General features: G+C 36.8%; 1 long non-coding RNA gene across 1 annotated transcript in view; it reads left to right on the forward strand.

The window, feature by feature from the left end:
- The window catches only part of LOC148222645 (uncharacterized), a 233473-nt gene extending 216904 nt beyond the window's left edge, over positions 1 to 16569 (forward strand). The window contains exon 3 of the long non-coding RNA XR_015805611.1: positions 16340 to 16569. This is a non-coding gene — a long non-coding RNA (uncharacterized LOC148222645). The remainder of the gene's footprint in view (positions 1 to 16339) is intronic.
- Positions 16570 to 18886: the final 2317 nt, after the last annotated feature.

Genomic DNA, 18886 nt, shown 5'->3' on the forward strand with positions numbered 1-18886 from the left:
ATTCTGCGTATTACGGGATCCCACTTGTATGGGAAATTTTTTTATAATTGTTGAACTGAGGAAAAGGTTCAAACTCCTATCAAATCCATTAAAAAAAGATTTCAACTCATATCTAGGTATAATGAGAATAACTTTCATATGCTCCTGCATTGAATAAATAATTTCACTGTGGTATGTGATTGAATTATTTTCTTAGGTTAGGAATAAACAATGATTTTGTCAATAAATTGTCAGCAGTTGACTCTTACTCATCAAAAGCACCATCATTTTGCAAAAGATGAAGCAATGAACTCTTAAACTTTGAATAATCCAGCATTTTACTCCTCTCATATATTCAAGTTTTACAAAAGGCTGAAGGTTTTTGCTTATGAATAATAACATATTCATGGAAAAAAATTCTCAGCTGCCCCTTGAAACGTCATTCCCTCTTTTTTAAAACTGTATAAAGACTCAGATTTTTATAAATGAACTTGCATTTCTCATTTAAAGAGTTTTTGAACTGAATTTTTCTGAAAACAAGGATTTCTGTTAAAGACACAAAAAAGAGCTGTCAACTAGGATATGTATGGTCTTACCCAAGTAAAAACTTATTTATATCTTAATTCCTAAGGAGCATTGGAAGTACTTGTATATGCAGTCACATATGTTGTGTGTTATTCTGGCAAGTTATCATTTATTTATTTTAAATTGAAGGCACCAAATGAACGTTCAGTAACATTGCAGCTGCAGGATACATTTACAGGGCTAAAAGTCAGTGTTCGTGTAAAGAACTAGAAACCATTTTGCATTGGTCAAAAATTTTTGACCCAAAAGCAAAATACAGATCCAGCTACTGCAGCATAGGCAGTGGATTTGCATTGCCTTTAATTGAATTATATATTATGAAGAAGAGTAGAATATGGAATCATTCTTAAATACTATTTGGAAGACATTTTAAGCAGCAAATTTGTGAAGTACTCTTGCAAGGAGAGGGGTTTTTTTTGTAAAATGTTTTATATTGCTTTCTTTTTTTAAATTTTAAAAATATTTCAAATGTTTTAAAATACTTGATTCTGTTTTGTATCAAATCAATCTATATTTAACTCAGTATTGTTCTATAGCTAGAGACAATGTGATTATTATATTATTTCTTATCTCACCTTTTAGATGTAGATAAATTTAGAAGAGACTATGCCTCATTGCTAATTCTAGATTCTGGTTTCTATACTGGGAGAAAAACAAGTATTACCATATTTCAACATGTTTGTCAGTGACCTTGGAATCAGCAGTGTTGTGATGTTATTTACTGTTAATAGAGATTTAAGGTAACATGATCAAGAATAATTACAGAAGAATATCCTAAGACTAATGACTGGGCACTAAAATGGTGAAATTCAGTGTAGATAAATGAGAAGTGACACAGGGGAAGAAAACAGCTTGAGCTCCACAAATAAAATTATGTTCTCTGGGATTGTTAATTGTCAAGAGCAAGACCTTGGGATAGTTAGAGATAGTGCTGGTGAAAAGTGTCAGCTCGGTGCTTGGTGAGTGGCCAGAAGAAATCACCTTTTAGGAACTATTAGAGAAAGACTAGAAAATAAGCAAATCCTATATCTCTGTGTAAATACATTGTTCATCAACCCTGCAAATGCCTTAGATTTTTCTGATGTCTCCCATCTCAGAAAACTTATTTTGGAATTTAAAAACTTTAAAGAAAGGAAATAAAGATGATGAAATTATTTGTGCATATGAATTTTCTAAGTTTCTGGGACTTTTTGGTGTCAAGGAGAAAATTTAGAGGGAGAATTTGAATATATTTATATTTAGAGTATAAATTTTTAATTAGCCTAGAAATACAAATATATTAAATATGACATTTGAAATTCCTAATTTTCTTGTCCTTTACTGTGACTGTTTATATTTTCTTTATGGAAGCATATTTTAAGGGAAAGATCCTTAACTGTGACCTAACTTGATGACTTTACGTGGAGTAGATTATTCTTTAGCAGAAGTCAATGATAAAATCCAGTCAGATTACAGACTGGAATATATACATATATTTTCATGCGATAAAAATTCATTTAAAATATCAGATTAAATCCTTTCATTCATTACAGTCAGGAAACATTCGTATTCGCTTCAAGGGGACTGTTCATTGGAATAAGAACATTATCCATAATCACCAAGTCCTTTCGAAGCTTGGATCAATGCCAGGCTAAAAGTTCTCCATTCTTATCTCTTGGAGCCAAAGGAAGAAATGAAAAGAGAGGAAAGAATTACAATAGATGTTCTTATCCACTGGCTTAATCAAGTAAGCACTTATCACTCCATTTCGTTTGAAAAGAGAAGAAAAACCTCCCCTTTTGAATCTTCTGACCTTGTAAGTTCGGCAGGCTGGCCTGTTGTATGACAGGCTCACAAGATAACCTTCCCCTTTCCTTTCCCGACTTAAAGGACACATGTTCTGCAAAGGGAAAAGAGAAAATCAGGGCTGTATTTACTTTAAGAAAGAGCAACCTGGTGGGAAGTGCACTGACTGATGTGGGAAAGGAGGAAATCTGTTTTTCTCCGTTTTTCTGGATCCCTGTTTCCTGGCATTATATGGAAGGGTGGCAGTGGTAGCCGTGGGAAAACACTGGGATCCTTCAAGTGGCATGGTACAAAGATTATTTTTATCCAGGCAGAGCACATGCAGAGGGGAGGAGCAGCAGAACTTTTCCAATCTTTTCTGGCCCTTAATCAGTCTTCCTCAAACTACTAAGTGGTTTTTCCTTCTGTGTAGGAAAAAGGTGCATGTAAAAATGCAATTAAAATGAGGTTTATAAATTTAATATGCGGGATATATGTGTGTGTGTTTTTAAGAGAAAATTAATGTTCCCTGCAGCAGTGTAGAGGCACTGCTGGTGGCAGGGAAGTTGTAGCACCTTGAAGTGTATTCAGATATAACCCCACACTTCCACTGCCAAACCTATACCATCTGCTTATTTGGGAGAAAATACTTATGGAGAATTGGAAGGAAAAAATCAAATAAATCCTTTTTCTTTGTCCTTTAAGCTGCACAGAAATATCAAACTGCATTTTGACCTTATCTATCTATGTTCATTTTGTTTTATTCTTCTGTGTAATTGAGGTGATAACCTCAGCCCTAAATACCCCTTGCATTTCCATCTTTTCAATTCCCTCTCCCTTTTTCCATACCTCAGTTACTGAAGAGTTTTGTGGCAGAGAGTAATTTTTATTCCACTGTGCTTTGAATAACCTCAGAGCTCAAATAGCTATGCAGCTTTATAGTGTTTTCCTTGCTGCAAATAAATGCTGCATAGAAGGATCTCTGCATGATTCAACATTATACAAATAAAAATATTTGGATCACAACATTTGGTTTGCAAGGATTTAGTGAGCTAGTTGGCAGTTTTGTTCACAAGTGAAGGGGACAAGAAAGGAGATCTGTACCAAGTGAGAGATGGCAGAAGTACTGAAAAGAAAATAAGACTTGGAACCTCGCCACTGTTGATACAACAGACCAAAAAATACTGGTTGCAAATTCTGCACATTTACCAAAATATTTGCTTAAAATATTGTCTAGAGAAACAAGTAATTTTTCGCACCTACAGCTGATTCAAGATGAAGTAGGTACATTTTTTACTATTTTACACTAAAACTTTCCTCCCTGAACTAATCTCAAAATCATTTCTCCTAACAAATTCATCAAGCTGTAGAGTCTGCTGTAATCACTGAGTCTGTCTTTTCTTATATTACAGGTTAAATACTTATGGTATCAGTGTTACAACAGCTACCTAGAAATTAATTTAAAAATTGAAGTTCTGAAAAGTCTATTCCTTTTTACAAAATATTCTAAATATTTTTTCTCATTAAAAAGATATTGCGTTTTCTAGATGGATTTTCGATTTTCTAGATGTAGTTTTCAATTTTGGTTCATTTATACCTTTTTGGATCCAAGGGTCTCTTTCTAAGAAATTAACCAAAGTATCATGAAAATAGATTACAATAATTGAATTTAAGTTCCCTATGTTTTGTCACCTCCTTATTCCTCTCTTTCTCTCCAGATAATCATATATTTTATGAGAAGGGTATTAAGATTTAATTAGATTGATTTCATTGGTCCCTTTTCCAAAATACCTGAACAGAAAATAAAGCTAAAATAGACATACAATTGCAGAGGAAATTTGAAAATTATCACTACTAATCATTTGGCAGGAAAGAGACTTTCCTGTCTTTACTTACATCCATTTTTAAATGGCAGAAAAAATACAGAAATCAGTTGGTTTTATTGGTTTGAAACCAAAATGGTGGGGTTTATTTTCACCATGTCATAATGGATTTAACTTGCTCTGGTTTGTACTCAGGAAAAAAGGACTGTGTGGCATTTTATGTTGTGCTTCTTTTGCTGATTTGGAAGCATTGCTGTTCATCTGAGAACACCTTGAAATGGAACCCAGCTTGCAGCTTGAACACTAAGCCTGAGGCAATTATATTAAAATTATATTTACAGAATTAAAACAGATGAGGAGAAACAAATAATGATTATTTATGGTGCTTCCTTGACTTACCGTTCTACATTTTATACTGTTTTATAAATTTCTGTGAAATTCTTATCCCAGAAGGTGTTGAGCACAGACTTTCAAAAACACTGCATACTGCTAATATTGGAATTTCTTTCAAGTTGTTTTTAGAAAACCAGGTCCTCTCCACCTATGGCTAAATGGGAAAGAAGAAAGCAAAAGAATTTTTTGTTTACAATACAATACAATTACTTGTATTAATTCTGTCTCTCAGAACAAATTTTAGACTTTGGCTTGTGAAAACCTGTAACCTTTTCTCTCTCTTTTAAATGCTATTTCTTGCAGACTAAGCTAATTTGGTTTCTTTAACCTGAAAAGTTCTTTCCATGGCTGAATGAAAAAACAGTTTTGGAGAAATTGGATATAAGTCATTATTTCACAGCAGGGTAGTTCCTACATTCATTTTCCCTTGGTGGTGCTGAGGTTTGGGTCCTGTTTTTTCCTTTTCTTTTCCTTACAAAGTCTCTCAAGGATTTTTAATGACTTTGAGGTCAAAACTTTGGTTAATGCTGGGAAAAGCATAAAAATGTGTTGCTGCAAATGGTATTACTGCATAATCAAATGGTCTCTCTGTTACCATTTATTGACAGCTGGTGTGGTAGTGGTTTTTAGCCATATTTCCTAGAAAATTTCCTTCTCAAAATATTTTTTTTCAATTGCTTGAAAATATTTCATTCTTATTGCTTGAAGAGGATGGACCTCTGTCCTTGGAGCAATTCCATTTTGAGCATCTCCTACATCTCACACAGTTTAGAAGCCAGCTGATGAAATTTCCTGTAATTATTTCAGTTCAGCTGCTTCAGCTCATAGTGTTCAAAGGCATGGGCTTTAATTTTCTTATTAGATTCCTAGAAAATTGACTCGGATTTTTGTGAATCAATCCATTACCCATGACTGCCTTGGGGATATCAATCCTTGCTCTATGAAATTTCATTGAGCTAGAGCTTGCTATTTTAAATTCAGTTTATATAAATTATATTATTTAATACTTCTTTCTTATTTCATGGCCAATACTTCACAAGCTGAAGTCATCCCTGTCTTGGCTCTTTGACAACCTATTGAGAAAAAGGGGTATTTTAGAAAGAAAGCCCTTACAACTGAGCAGGCTGTAGAAAATCGCTGCCCTAAACTTTGGTGAAAGTGGGGAGATAAGGTGGAGATATTCCCTGAATTGTTAATGCCGTTGTCTGTTAATTGTTAATTGCTAATGTGATCCTCAGCAAGGAGCTGAGCATGTAACACATCAGCAGGTATATCTTTGTAGGGACAAAACCACCTCATGCATTGCTGCTTCTTTAACACATCCAGAAACAAACCCAAGATTTAATGGGAGAAGCAGAGGAGGAAGAGGAGGGTGAAAGAATACTTGCTCAGTTTTATTTAGTCCAAAAATGGAATAATCTCACAGATTTGATGGAGCAAATTTTACCAGACCAATAAAAGTTATAGACCTTCTTAAAGAGAAAAAGTGGTAACACATCCTAAGGACAGACCTGATCATCTGGATCAGAATCATTGTTAGTCAAGTCCTCTTATCACATTTATTTAAAAATTTCCTTTTTGCTTGGCTGAAAGGGAGGGAAGAACACCATTCCAGAAAATGTTCTATTTTCTTACTCAAGCTATGTACTCTTGCAAAAGCTTTTGAGCTCTCAATTACTCTCTCTTTGTTGGTACAGTGTTGATTCGAGAAGTTTCCTTTATTTCACATAAAATTGTTATTTTCAATTACTTATTTAAAACACTTTCAGGATCGTTTTATGAGATTACAAAATGTCTGGACTCCAGAAGGTTTATAAAGGTTTATAAATCTCTGTGAGGCTCTCAGTCTTTTCAGAGGTATAATTGCAGATGGGCCCATCTGTTCCCATTTCATTTTCATCTTCCATGTTTATCTACCTCTTTTGTATTTGGCAGGATATGGATGGCACAGAGGTTCAGAAACTGGTGTAAAGGTGGTAGTGCTTGATATATGTCAAGTCTGCAGAAAATACACCAAATTTTGAAAATTAAGAAATACATTGTAATTAATAGGTAAATAACTTCAAATTCAGAGTTTGTGGACAAAAAATTATGAAAACCTACATACCCAACAGAAGTCACAAAGATAAATTCATATCTAATTTATTTAAAGGATGTGTTTTTTCAAAGGAGCTAAATAGTAGCAGCATTTAATGCAGCTGTAAACTAATAGGAAACGAGGAATTCTCAACAGAGTTCTTGAAAATTTTCAGAAGTCTGGAAAACTTCTTCCTAATGTCTTAGATCAGGCATGACACAATGCTTGTGCAAATAACACACTTGTGAGTCCCCTATATATATAAATCAGTATAAAATGGTCTGAAATTGGCACATACATTTTAAGCTCTGAGCAGTGGTTTGGTTGAGTTTTTTGTAAAGACCCTCAACTAAATCCCCACCTTTGATAAAAAATACCCAAACCAGTTGAGAGAAAAGGAAAGCAGTTGCTGAGAAACCTCTCAATTCACCTGCCATGGGTTGAATGCCCTTTGGTGCATTTTTGCTCACTGATTAGCATTGACAGGGCCCCACTGATTGTGCAAAGGCTCCCAGTGTCACAGTGCTCCTGGTGTGGCACTCTCAGGGCTGGGGTGATCCTCTCCTGTGCCCATTGCAAGAGCTGCAGTGGAACGGGGCCAGAGGGCAGCAGAACCTGGTCTGCACAGGAGAGAGGGGTACAGGTTAGCAAGGGAGGAACAGGAAAGGATCTCTGCCTCTCAGCTGACAGAACAAACACCTGGGAACCATTTCCCCAGATATGGCTGGCTGGTTTAGCAACCCAGGAGATTTCCAGCATCCTGCCTTAAATGTCCAGCACACAATCAGGGGAGCCAAGGGATTTATACAAACTTAGTTTTCTTTATTCCAGCCTAGGATCCCACTCACATTGCTCAAATGAGCTGTATCAGAAAGTTGTATTCAGACTACCCTGAAAAGCAGACTTGTCATACAGGACATAGCCCATAAATTTCCTCACTTTGAACATAACATCTATATTTATATAGAGTTGGCACCGGTTATATGAGAAACCAGCAAATATCTTGTGACCTTTCAGTTTTGATAACCAAATTACTCATGAATGACAGAACCTTTAGTACATTATTAGCCATCCAATAAAATTTGTCTTCCTCATGTGACACATAATATATTTTTGGGGGTGAGGCACCTTTCTAACTTTGCAGTCTTCAATATTACCATAAAATGTAAAATAGCTGTTCTTGGAACACAGGCACACTGGTGGGGAAATTTTAAACAAGGAGTCCAAAGTAGAAAATCCTCTCTCAGCTGATGGCAGTTGGAGGGGGAGATTTGTCTGTTTCTCTTTTTGAGGTATTCTGGCACAACGTGGTCCAAGCTGCACAAGGTCACAGATCAGCAGATGGAATGTAGGTGAAGCAAGTCCATGACATGATTCATCACTTGAATGTTAAAAACATCTTAAAGGATTCTCTACTTTTTTTATACCGCCCAAAAAAAACCCCAAAAAACCAAACCAAAACAAAACCTCCAATTTCCCTCATTTCTTTGTAGTTTCTGACATTGAGGGACCTCATATCATTTGGGTTCAGTATTAGTATTGTCCCTATTTTGCAAGCTAGGATGTGATACATGGAGGTGATGGCCATGTCCAGTTACATGAGAGCTGAGTTACTTCTGTGAGACCTTGGTGCTCTTAGGGTGAACTTCCCATGCTGGGCAACATCCTGGGCTAAGGTTAGGCCCATTTTAGGCTCACCTCCTTTTTTAGCAAGGAACAGTGACAACAGCCTTGTTAGGTCAGAAACAGGTGTGGTTTGCTCCTCATCCAGATTCATCATTCAGTTTAGGAAACTTCACACTTGTGAAAAGGCGTTCTGTGAAAAATATTGCCATCTGTTTCACAAACATCCACTTCTTGGCCAACATTTGGACCAAAGTGCTGGACTTGAGGTCCCTTTGTCACACCCATAAGGACTGTTCTGGTGCCCTCATGCAGGGATTGACTAAACTGTGCCAGTCAGGCTCTGCTCTGCAGTGCCCTGGCAGACAGGCTGCAGGACATCACTGTGTTAGTCTGCTGAGCTCTGCAGCTCTCCCTGTCTCAGGGGCTGCCCTCCTCACATCCACAGTTCTCTGATCACAAGGAATGATCCTCTGAAGAACATTTACAGGCTTTTTCTGTTTGCAATATCTATTTAGGTATGTGCACAGTCCTCAGCGTTTTAATGCATTTTTTCAGATTATTTTTACTACCTACTCTCCTTTATAGGTACAGAATGGAAATAAAAGACATCTGCTTGAGGACAATAAAAGGCATCTGCTTGAAGACTGTCATGAGTCAGATCCCAACTGAATATTTCAGAGTCTTACTCTGGCCACCCATCCACTTGTCTCAGAGTGAATTGCCCCACCTTCTCTCTCCTAGATCACTGGAGTGCCTCATTTTTGCAAGTCTGCCTCCAGTCTATTCTGCAAGCTTGAACATAGAAAATATAAATTAGATTGGTAAAAAAAAAATACCAAAAATATACCTCTTCTTTTCAAGGAGTCCTATCAAGGACCTCTTATTTTCAAGGAGAAACTAGTTATTCTGAAATACTAACCAATTTCATAAAAATTTTCTTTCTCATGAGTGGTTTCCAATTAATGCACAATATCACTGTACCATGCAGCATTTAACCTCTCACTAATTGCCACTAATGACACATTACTGCATCAATAGTTTTGTAATAGATTGATTAATGGTTTTAACACAATTCCTGAAGTAGTTCACTCCTACTTCTTTATCACAGAAAGATGATAAAACACATGCAATGTTTCTAACTGATGACCTTTTTGGTTTTGGAGTTGGCTGATTATTTGAAGGCTGCGTTCTTGATCTTAACATATTAGAATGCTTTGTGCTCTATAAAGACATTTGACATCCTTTATAGAGCACCTCTCTGGCAGTCTCCTTTTCTTCCCTGCAGCAATGGCTTTGTGACTTCTGTGTTTGTTAGAAGCCAGACTGAAGCCCTTACATGCACTGATAATTTGTTGAGATTCAAGATAAGAAATATTAATTAATTTGGCAAAGACCGTTATTTTTCTGTCTTGTCTTAAAAGTAAAAATTAAATAATAAGCAGCCTCTTTTTAATGGAATGAGATTATTGGAACTTATTATCAATGTGCAAAAATGATGCCTAAATTGAAAGGGTAGGTCTCAGGTGCTTCTATAAGGCAACACCAATTTCAGTGTTAAAATCTCCATTATTACCTCTGTTTCTGAGAAGATCAAATGGACTGAGAAGGTGCTTGGACTTGCCTGAAAATTAGTACAGATTTATTTTTACAGCTAACAAAAGAAGACTTAAACATATACTTTCAAAGATGTATATATTTTTTCATTAACCTTATTCATTCTACATTAACAGGTAATAGAGATGCCAATTCATTGATGTCTTCCATGTTTCTGTGTAATGAAAATCCAGCTGTGAAGTTTCAGATTCCTGAATCCTGCCCTAATGGGCACCATTTAATTAAATGGTCCCAGCAACTCTGTCAGTGATCCATCTGCTGCAGGCCCTTTCAATTTGGCAGTCTGCAGAGGAATAGAATGAGATACAGAATAAAATGCACAATTTTCTGCCCTGAGAGCTTGGGCTTTGCCCATTAGTCAGAAAAGTTTTGCCGTGCAGGATGCAGGAGTGTCAGTTCTGGTCCTCCCCACTGGAGGACAGTCTGCTGTAACATCCAGCTCCCCGCTCTGGCAGCAGTGCTGGGCTGGAAAGAATCTGCCTCTACCTCCTTCAAGGGAGGGAAAAACATCACCAGTCCTACAACAGAGTTCTGAGGTTCCAAGCCAGAGGCATTATAGGCATATTTAAGGTTTTCCACAAAGGCAAAATGAGCGCCTTCTCCAGCCTTATGTCTTTTCCATGATACCTGGTGATGGAAAATATCAGTAAAAATAAGAATCTGGCCACAAAGGCCAGGAAAGCAAAACATCTCTGTAGAATTTGGGCAGATTTATAGAGAAACTGTCCAGGGGTTGGCTGGCTAGTAAAGTACTGAAAAGGGAAAATTATCCCTTTTTGCTAAAACTGCAAGGAAAACTGAAGGAACCAAGAAAGAATTGAAGACAGAATTGTAGCTAAATACACTGTAAAAAACTCACTATGTTTTCCTCAAGGTCCTGTTTCGCCTCAAACTAAGAAATTCACAGGCGTGATAAAATTGGATAGGTCACCAGGACATTGCAATTTATTGCCTTGTTGTGTTTGTTTTAATTGTCAGCTGAATTGTAATTCTCCTTACAGAATCCAGTCAGCCCCTGTCCCAAACCTGCAGAATTGGATGGAGTCTTGTACCCAAGAGTCTGTTGAGTATGGAGAGTCTATTTTTTTTTTAAAGTTTGTTTTGTTTGAGGGTTTTTGGCTTGTACATAAAGATTAATGTTTGATGTGCCTGAGTGCACGCTTAAATATTTCATTCTCATCAAACAGCTTTCCTTACAGTTTTTTCCTGCAGCATGTGTGCATGCAAGAGACTGAGGATTCTCAGAAACCACCAGAAAGCACCATGGGGATGTGCTCAGCTTTATAGCCTGCATAGATAAAGGATAGTATAATGGTTGAATTAGTTGGATTTTAGGGATCAAAACACTTGAGTTCAAACATTAATGCAGATTTCCTCTCTGACCTTGAGTAAATCACATGTAATCTCAGGCTCCATTTCCTTGCCTGCAAGCTGAGGGTGCTCTTCTGCTTGACGGGCAAGAACTGTAAAGACTGTGAGGTTTTTTTATGATGGAAACTATGAGTATCCAGACACTCAAACCTATTCACAGCCTAACAAACAGGGGATGCTCATGGGTTCTGTCTGCCCTCTGCATGAGGCAAACATGGATTTACAAGTTAGAGGGCAGATTTGTCTTTGTAAATACCCACCCAAGTATCTCTAAAACATATTCATTTTTTGTTAACACTATATCAGATAATAGAGGAAAAAAATTTCTTAGTGCTCTTTGTACAATCTAGACAAGGTGTTTAATATCTTTCATGTAGGAAGCATTTTTCTCAGCTAGCCTAAAATTAATTTTAGACAAATGCATTATAAGTAAGGGGGAGAGGTCCTGCAAATGGGTCCTAAGGAACTTAAGTTCCTCTTTGGCTGTGTAAGGTAAATGCTGAGTAGTTTCATTTTATCCTACATCTGCAAAGAGGGATTTATTGTTCTTTCCTTGCTTCTCCTTGTCAATGACAAATAAAGAGTTGAGAGATTGAAGTTAACTTGAGAACCTCAATTCAGTAGAAAATTATACCTCAAGGTAAAGGTAGGCCATTTAATTCTTTTCAGACACAATTTTTTATTCTAGCATTATTCAATATTGCATACTCAGATACTGTACTGGAAAAAAAAAAAAACAAAAAAACCACAAACCCAGCCTAAATTGAAAATTGATTCATCTTCTAAAGGAGAAAACAGTTTCCAGTAGTTGAAAGGATGTCATTTTCTGCTTTGGATCTTTCATTATCATGGTCATATTTCTTAATATATGCTGTCTTGACAGTAATGTTCTTGAGGTCCTCAGAAATTGCTATAGTTTGCAAACAATTTTTTTTTATTAGCACATCCCAGTTTCACAAAATACACTTGGCTGAGTATGTGATAGCACGGGCAGTAGCTGTAAAATACTGATTTTCCCTGTCATCTCAGAGCAGTTTCATTCCATCAGCTGGCATGTCAGATGTTCCCTTGCCATGTGTTTGGCTGAGGGAAGAATTTTGGGACTGCCACAAAATTTTGTTTACTGGACTGAAAGGTTCATGAGACACCAGGCCGTTATTTTACTCTTCCTATAGAAGTTTGTGATGATTGATACACAGAAGAGGCATTTAGGGTCCCTCCTGTACCACAGATGCATCAGCATTAGTCCACCCCAAGACATTCAATAAAAATATCAGATGCTTCTCAGAAGGCTGTATGGCATTTTGTTCCAGCATTTTCATGTGTTCCTAAGTATGTGGAAGGAGGAATTATTTTTTTAGCCACTACTGAGTTACAGAAGTTTTCACTGTCAAAGAATGGTTGAAATTCAAACATGGAATTTCTTTTCCAGATCACATTGATTCTTCCACTGAACTGGGATAATTTTTGATTTGCTTAGGTTTGGGATGCATTGTAAAGTACAGAGGAGCTTTTCGTGTGTATAAGGGAAAGTATTTGCCTTTTTGACAGGAACAGGGCTGAAAGTCTGTGCTAATCATAAGAGCAGTTGTATCATTTGACATCTAAAGCCAAAATCCTTTTGCTTTGTTTGCATGAACAGTCAGGTTTTGAAGCTGTCAAATGATGAGCATTACTGTAAAAAGGCAAGTACTCATAGCTGGAAACTAGTGAGCAAAGAAATCTGTAATATAAACATAAAAATGGTACTCCTTTGGAAAACTTTGCTGTGTATGAATGACAAGCTTCCATACCACTATTGTAGCAATTGCTATGCAGTATGACCAGCAGGAAAAAGACACAGTGGAAGTCACACCTTTTGAGTCAGAAATAATCAGTGCCAGTAACTGTGCCAAAAACCCGACCCAGAACAGAATTAGTTTTAAGACCCAATATACCCTAATTGGTTTCTTTCTGCTTCTGTCCATTCAAGTATTTGCTTATGTCTTCATATTATCATGTAAATCAATCCTATCTATATATTCATTACATAAATACATGAGTTTCTATGCTGGTTTATATGGTAATATTTTTACAGTTCTCCTAAGAGGCTTCTTTCTGACTTCTGATCTGTTTGGTCACTTTAATATTTTGCAGTGTTACTCTCTTGCTTCTTCCACCTTGTGCAAAAGCCATGTGTTCTGCAAATAACAAACACGGTGTATTTTAACACCTTAATGATAGCTCTTCCAACCCTAATTGTTTTAATTGCTGCAATCACGGCACTGTAACACCTGCAATTCAGAGTTCATATGAAATATTAAGTAATATGAACCTGTGTAGAGGGCAGTCAGTAGGTCACCTGTAAGATGCTCTGCTCTGTTCCTCGCCCAGTCTACAATTCTGATGAGAAATAAATGGTTCACAGAGAGTTCCCCTGGATGGGCTGTGTGATGTCAAGTGAAGAATCTGATCCTATTCTGTGTGTTCTAACAGAGTGTGCTCTCTACAGCTCCACCTTTGCCAGAAGAATTGCAAATAAAACGAGTGGAAGGAATTAATTTATAAATTGAGTGGCACAGGATACAGTTTCCCAGAAGAACTGAGATTAATATGGATTAGAATTTTTTACCTCCATAAAAGTTGACAGAAAAGCCTATTAGGAAATCAGAATGCTCATTTCAAGCAAACTGAACCCCAGAGTTTATAATGGTTAAGTTCCAAAGGCAAGTGTCCAAATGTATTACTGGAGAATTTCTTTGCTTAAATGGCAGCTATCTTCCTTTGTGACAGAGAACTGGAAGAGCAGAGCAGCTGTCAGTCTGAGACGCAATCAGTCTCCTACAACATATGCTTCATGACATGCAGAGAGTGGGACAGAAAATAAACATCATGGAGATTTTCCTGGCTGAGAGAGCATGCAATACAGAAAAACAGACTGGCTAAGTAGATTTATTTAAACAGTTAGTGAAGCTAAAGTTTTTCACAAAACTATTTCAGGCTCCATACTCAAAATAATTTTAATGTCTTTTGAGGCAGATACTAACCAAAGTAAGAATAATGTTCAGTAACAGGAAATAAAATAGGTTTTGCTTTGACAACAGGAAAAAAAATGGATTTTGTTTTGACATTCTTAAACCATATGTTTCAAGTTTTCATTTTGCTGTGACATATCAAAATAATATTTAACTAAATTCATTGCCTAAGGAGTCAGAATTTGGAAAAGGTATTTTAACAGAACAAGATAATTTGTCAACTTTCAGTGTGGCTTTTTTCTTACTAGTACATTTGGGTAGGAAACATAAGTAGCAGTTTTGTTCAGGAATACTCCAAGCAGATTGTTTTCTCTGACTGTGTTTCTCTTCACACTACAGGTAAGAAACAAGTTCATTTTACTTGTTTTGCTTGTACTGGGCACTACCCAGTGCTACACAGAATGGCCAGACCTCAGCCTAAAATTTCCCATTGTTTTCTTTGATACTACCCCCTAATTACAAAGTGAGTTTTAATAAATTTGATAAGTAAATTTAGAGTAAAGTTTCTTTACTATAAAAGGGTTAATTTTTGTTTTAATGCAGTCATAGTAACAATCTCAGATATATTTGTTGCTGCTGCCAACTGAGTGTTATGAAACTGTGAAAGCATAGTGTCAGGAAATTTATATTTCTGTTAAAAGTCTAAAAGTTTTAAGCTGCCTGTCTTAATATTGACTTTTTTCTAATACTATCTGCTTTAGTAGAGATTAAAATAATGTGGATCAATATCTTCAGTGATATTTATGTCTTGCACATTGTCAAAATATATCATAAGCATTGGAGAATAATATAGCAGAGTAATTTATTTCCTTGTCTATTAAGTTTGCAGAACCAAAGCCCGACATGGTACAAGTATTCTTCCTTTCAGAACTATAGTGACTTCTGTATCTATAGTCCAGCATCCAGACTTTGCTTACAGAAACTGCCTTTAATATTTTTTGAAGGTAAAATGAATTTTCTTAGGCCACTGGTGGGTTTCAAAGGAACCATTCCCACCTAAATTCTTTGTGAGTCTCTTGTCTAGAAATTTGATTAAACTCAACCCAAATCTAGTAAATAATATTATCAACAATTGAAGATCAGTGCACCAATTTAATTTTGAAGTAGGATGGCAGCTGCTAACTGAATTCTGCATTGAAGAAAGGGGAAGAAATTTCAGCTTCTGAATGCATTATTCAGTATGTAGATGAGTGACATTCACTTCTTCCCACTTCTCATAAGTATTATGTGTGATCTCAGAGTGCATAAAGACAACAGTAATACATAGGTAAGTACTGCAGTACACTGCATTTTCTGGAAGGTGTCCTGCCAGCAAAATGAAACATTTGATCCAGGCAGCTCTTCAGCAGTCAGCGTTACCTTGGCTGTGGCATGTGTTAGCACAGAAGCCAGAGAACCATGTGCTTTTCACCATGCACCAAGACTCTGCTGGTACAGAAGTCTGCAGTCTGTCTGTAGTCAGCTCCACTCTCCCTCTAACACAGATTTTCAATAGTCAAACGAAATTCTAAAAAAACTTTGGGTTTGAGATTGTCATATATGTTATGTAGTTAATTAGCTATTCAAGGAACTGTGTTTCTGCCATGACATAAAAAAGCAGGCAAGACAGAGAATAAATCTAAACATTGACAGGCTCTCTGTATTTTTTAACTTTCAGTTAAAGAAATTGTATAACTGTTTCTTCTAAACAAAAAAATGTACAGGAGTTCACACAACAGAACTCGAGCTGGTTTAAGTGCCTGAATAGTGAGTGTCTAACAACATCCATTAACATCTATAGCTTTGAAAACTGGATCTGTTGAACAATTTCCTTATGTGTCAGCATGCCATAATCATATGTGCATAAATCTTCATAGACGTGATTTCTTCCTTGGTTTGTTCTTAGGCATTTTCCTCTGAATTTTGGAGAATTATGTTCTTAGAAAGACAGGGTGCAGCAGAGTAGGTGGTGTTTTGTTATCATGTGCATTCCTCTACTTCTCGGTTTCCTAGGTTGCTTTGCTAATTTTCAATACATTTGACAGGCTTTTTTGAAAGGTAAATTTAAAAGAAATATTCTAGTTGTTAATAGTTTTGCTCCTTCTTTTGGTCAGGTTGCATCTGACTGACTGCTTTCCAGTGTTCCTGAAAAGACCTGATAGCACAGCCTCAGCAGGCTGAAGTCAACTGCTGGCAGCCAGGAGACAGGTAAGAGCTTCTCCTTTCATTGACCACATAATGAAAAAAAAACAAAAAAAAAACAAACAACAAACGTTAGGTTTTCTTCATCCTATTTCTTATTTCAGTAAGAATAATTAAGTTTATGCATTGAAAAATGCACAAAAATAACAGTAATATAGAATAGTTTGGGTAGGAAGGGACCTTCAAGATCTTGTTCCAATTCCCCTGCCATGGGCAGGGAGACTTTCCATTAGCCCACGTTGCTCAAACCCTCCAGCCTGGCCTTGGACATTTTCAGGGGTGGGGCAGCCACAGCTTCTCTGGGTAATGTATGCCAGGGCTTCACCATCTTCACACTGAATAATTTCATCCTTATATCTAATATAAACCTACCCACGTTCAGTTTAAAGCCATTACCCCCTGTTCTGTCACTACGTGCCCTTGCAAAAAGTCCCTCTATGGTGTTTTTGTTTTGTTTTGTTTTGGGTTTTGTTTGTTTTGTTTTTGTTTTTTGTCCCCTTTAGGCACTGGAAGATGCTCTAGGGTTTCCCCAGAGCCTTCACTTCTCCAGGCTGAATAACCCAACTGTGTCCCTGCCCTCCAGCACACACAGCCCAGCCCAGCCCAGCATAGCCCAGCATAGCCCAGCATAGCCCAGCCCAGCATAGCCCAGCACACCACTCGGTGTATTAAACTTGCTGAGGTGCACTCAATCCCACTGACAATGTCACTGACAATTTTTTTAAATAGAGCTGGTCCCAATACTGATTCCTGAAAATACTATGATTTAAGTATCTTTTTCTGAATCCTGAGGTCCTGTTGGTGTCCAGATGAGTTGCTTTGTCTGTACAGAAATAAGGATGTGCTCAAAATGCCATAAAGTGGTGACAAAGGACTAAAATTTTATAGAATTGAATGACAATAGTTATCTAAGAAAAACTCCTGACAACGACAGCAGCATAGAAAAGCAAATTCCAACATTAATTAATAAATGTAGCATTAGTAGATTACAATTTCTGTGTATCTCCAACTTACTAATTTTCAAATTTTACATTGTTTATTTAGCATACTTCACTGTCAGTACAACTTTTCCTTTAAATACAAGTTTATAAGGCAAATTACCCAACTGTGAAATTGGAAGCTGAACTGTTTCAGCCCATCCCAATTTTTTTTAAATGTTTCCCCACAGTAATCTGCACTTGTCTCTATAGTGCCTACAACTGAAAAGGATTATCTAGTCAGAATACATCAGTATATAATAAATGTGCTTCATTTCTTCTGCAGTCCTTAAAGCTGACAGCCAAAATGAATGTTTGTCTCAGCATTGGCACCACTGGTACTTTTGTAGAGACTATTTCATGGTCCATTGGACCCTAAAGGACATGGTTTTTAAAGGCATATTATCAAAAGGGATGAAGCATGCCATCAGAGTGCATATCAGTATGTATTGAACTTAAGGGCAATAGTATTGCTTAGTTGATATTGTAAGGCTCTCTAGTCAAAATGTATTAAAACTAATCTTTACACTTCTCAGCTTCTATAATTATTTTTTGTCTAAACAGTAAATACAGGTCATACAAGGCCCTGTACATATTGGGTAACTTTGAAAGAAGGACAGAAAAGTGATTTATATTCAAGTAATTTATCCTTTCTGTATGTATATAGAAAACCTACTATCACCACAGCTGTTTTATTAATAGGCTACAGTGCCATATTAATTAACTGTGAAAGCAGCACAGCCCTGAATTCCATTTTGCTGATTTATGTGGGGGAAAAAAAAAACCAACCTACATTCCTTTAAAAGTATGCAGATTCGCTGTTCAGGATATTTCCATGAAGTAATCAGCTCTCTTGGAAACAGCTATTGAGCTGCACAATGCAAAATTATGAACCTCGGAGGTGGGGGGCTCATCAGAATATTCATTGGTCACCTCACAGCTATGATAAGATTGTGTGGGCAGTGCCTAATTTGATGCAGGTTGCAGCAGTGCTCACTGGGTTAAATGCTGCATGGTCCTGGCAGCTTAACTGTCAGATATATTGCTGCAGTTACAGCATATGAGCAAGCCCATAAGCTGATCATATTAATATTACAAAAATATGACACCAAAAACTAATAATGTTCTTTGAGGCATCTGGACAGAAGCAAAAACTAATCTTGTCTAAAAGATCTCCATTAGCAGTAATCATTCTGTAATATGATAAACATATTCTTGTCAAAGCAGATAGTACTGTGCAGCATTAGGAGAACTGATTAAACATGGCATGCTGTTCTAAAATAAACCTTCAACTTTGGGAATCTGAGCCTGCTGATTACACTGGATTTGTTGGCTACAACATGTCCATGCCACTTTCAAAATAGCTTTTTCCTGTGGTTCATTCTTAGTAAGGGAGAAATATGCAGTAGTTGGAAAGGAAGCAAAATCAGAGGTTAGGTCCTGTAGAATTTGAACTGCTTGGAGAAGTGGAAAAAGCCCAAA

The sequence above is a fragment of the Sturnus vulgaris genome, chromosome 10 (genome assembly GCF_052056855.1).
Source record: "Sturnus vulgaris isolate bStuVul1 chromosome 10, bStuVul1.hap1, whole genome shotgun sequence".
NCBI lineage: Eukaryota > Metazoa > Chordata > Aves > Passeriformes > Sturnidae > Sturnus > Sturnus vulgaris.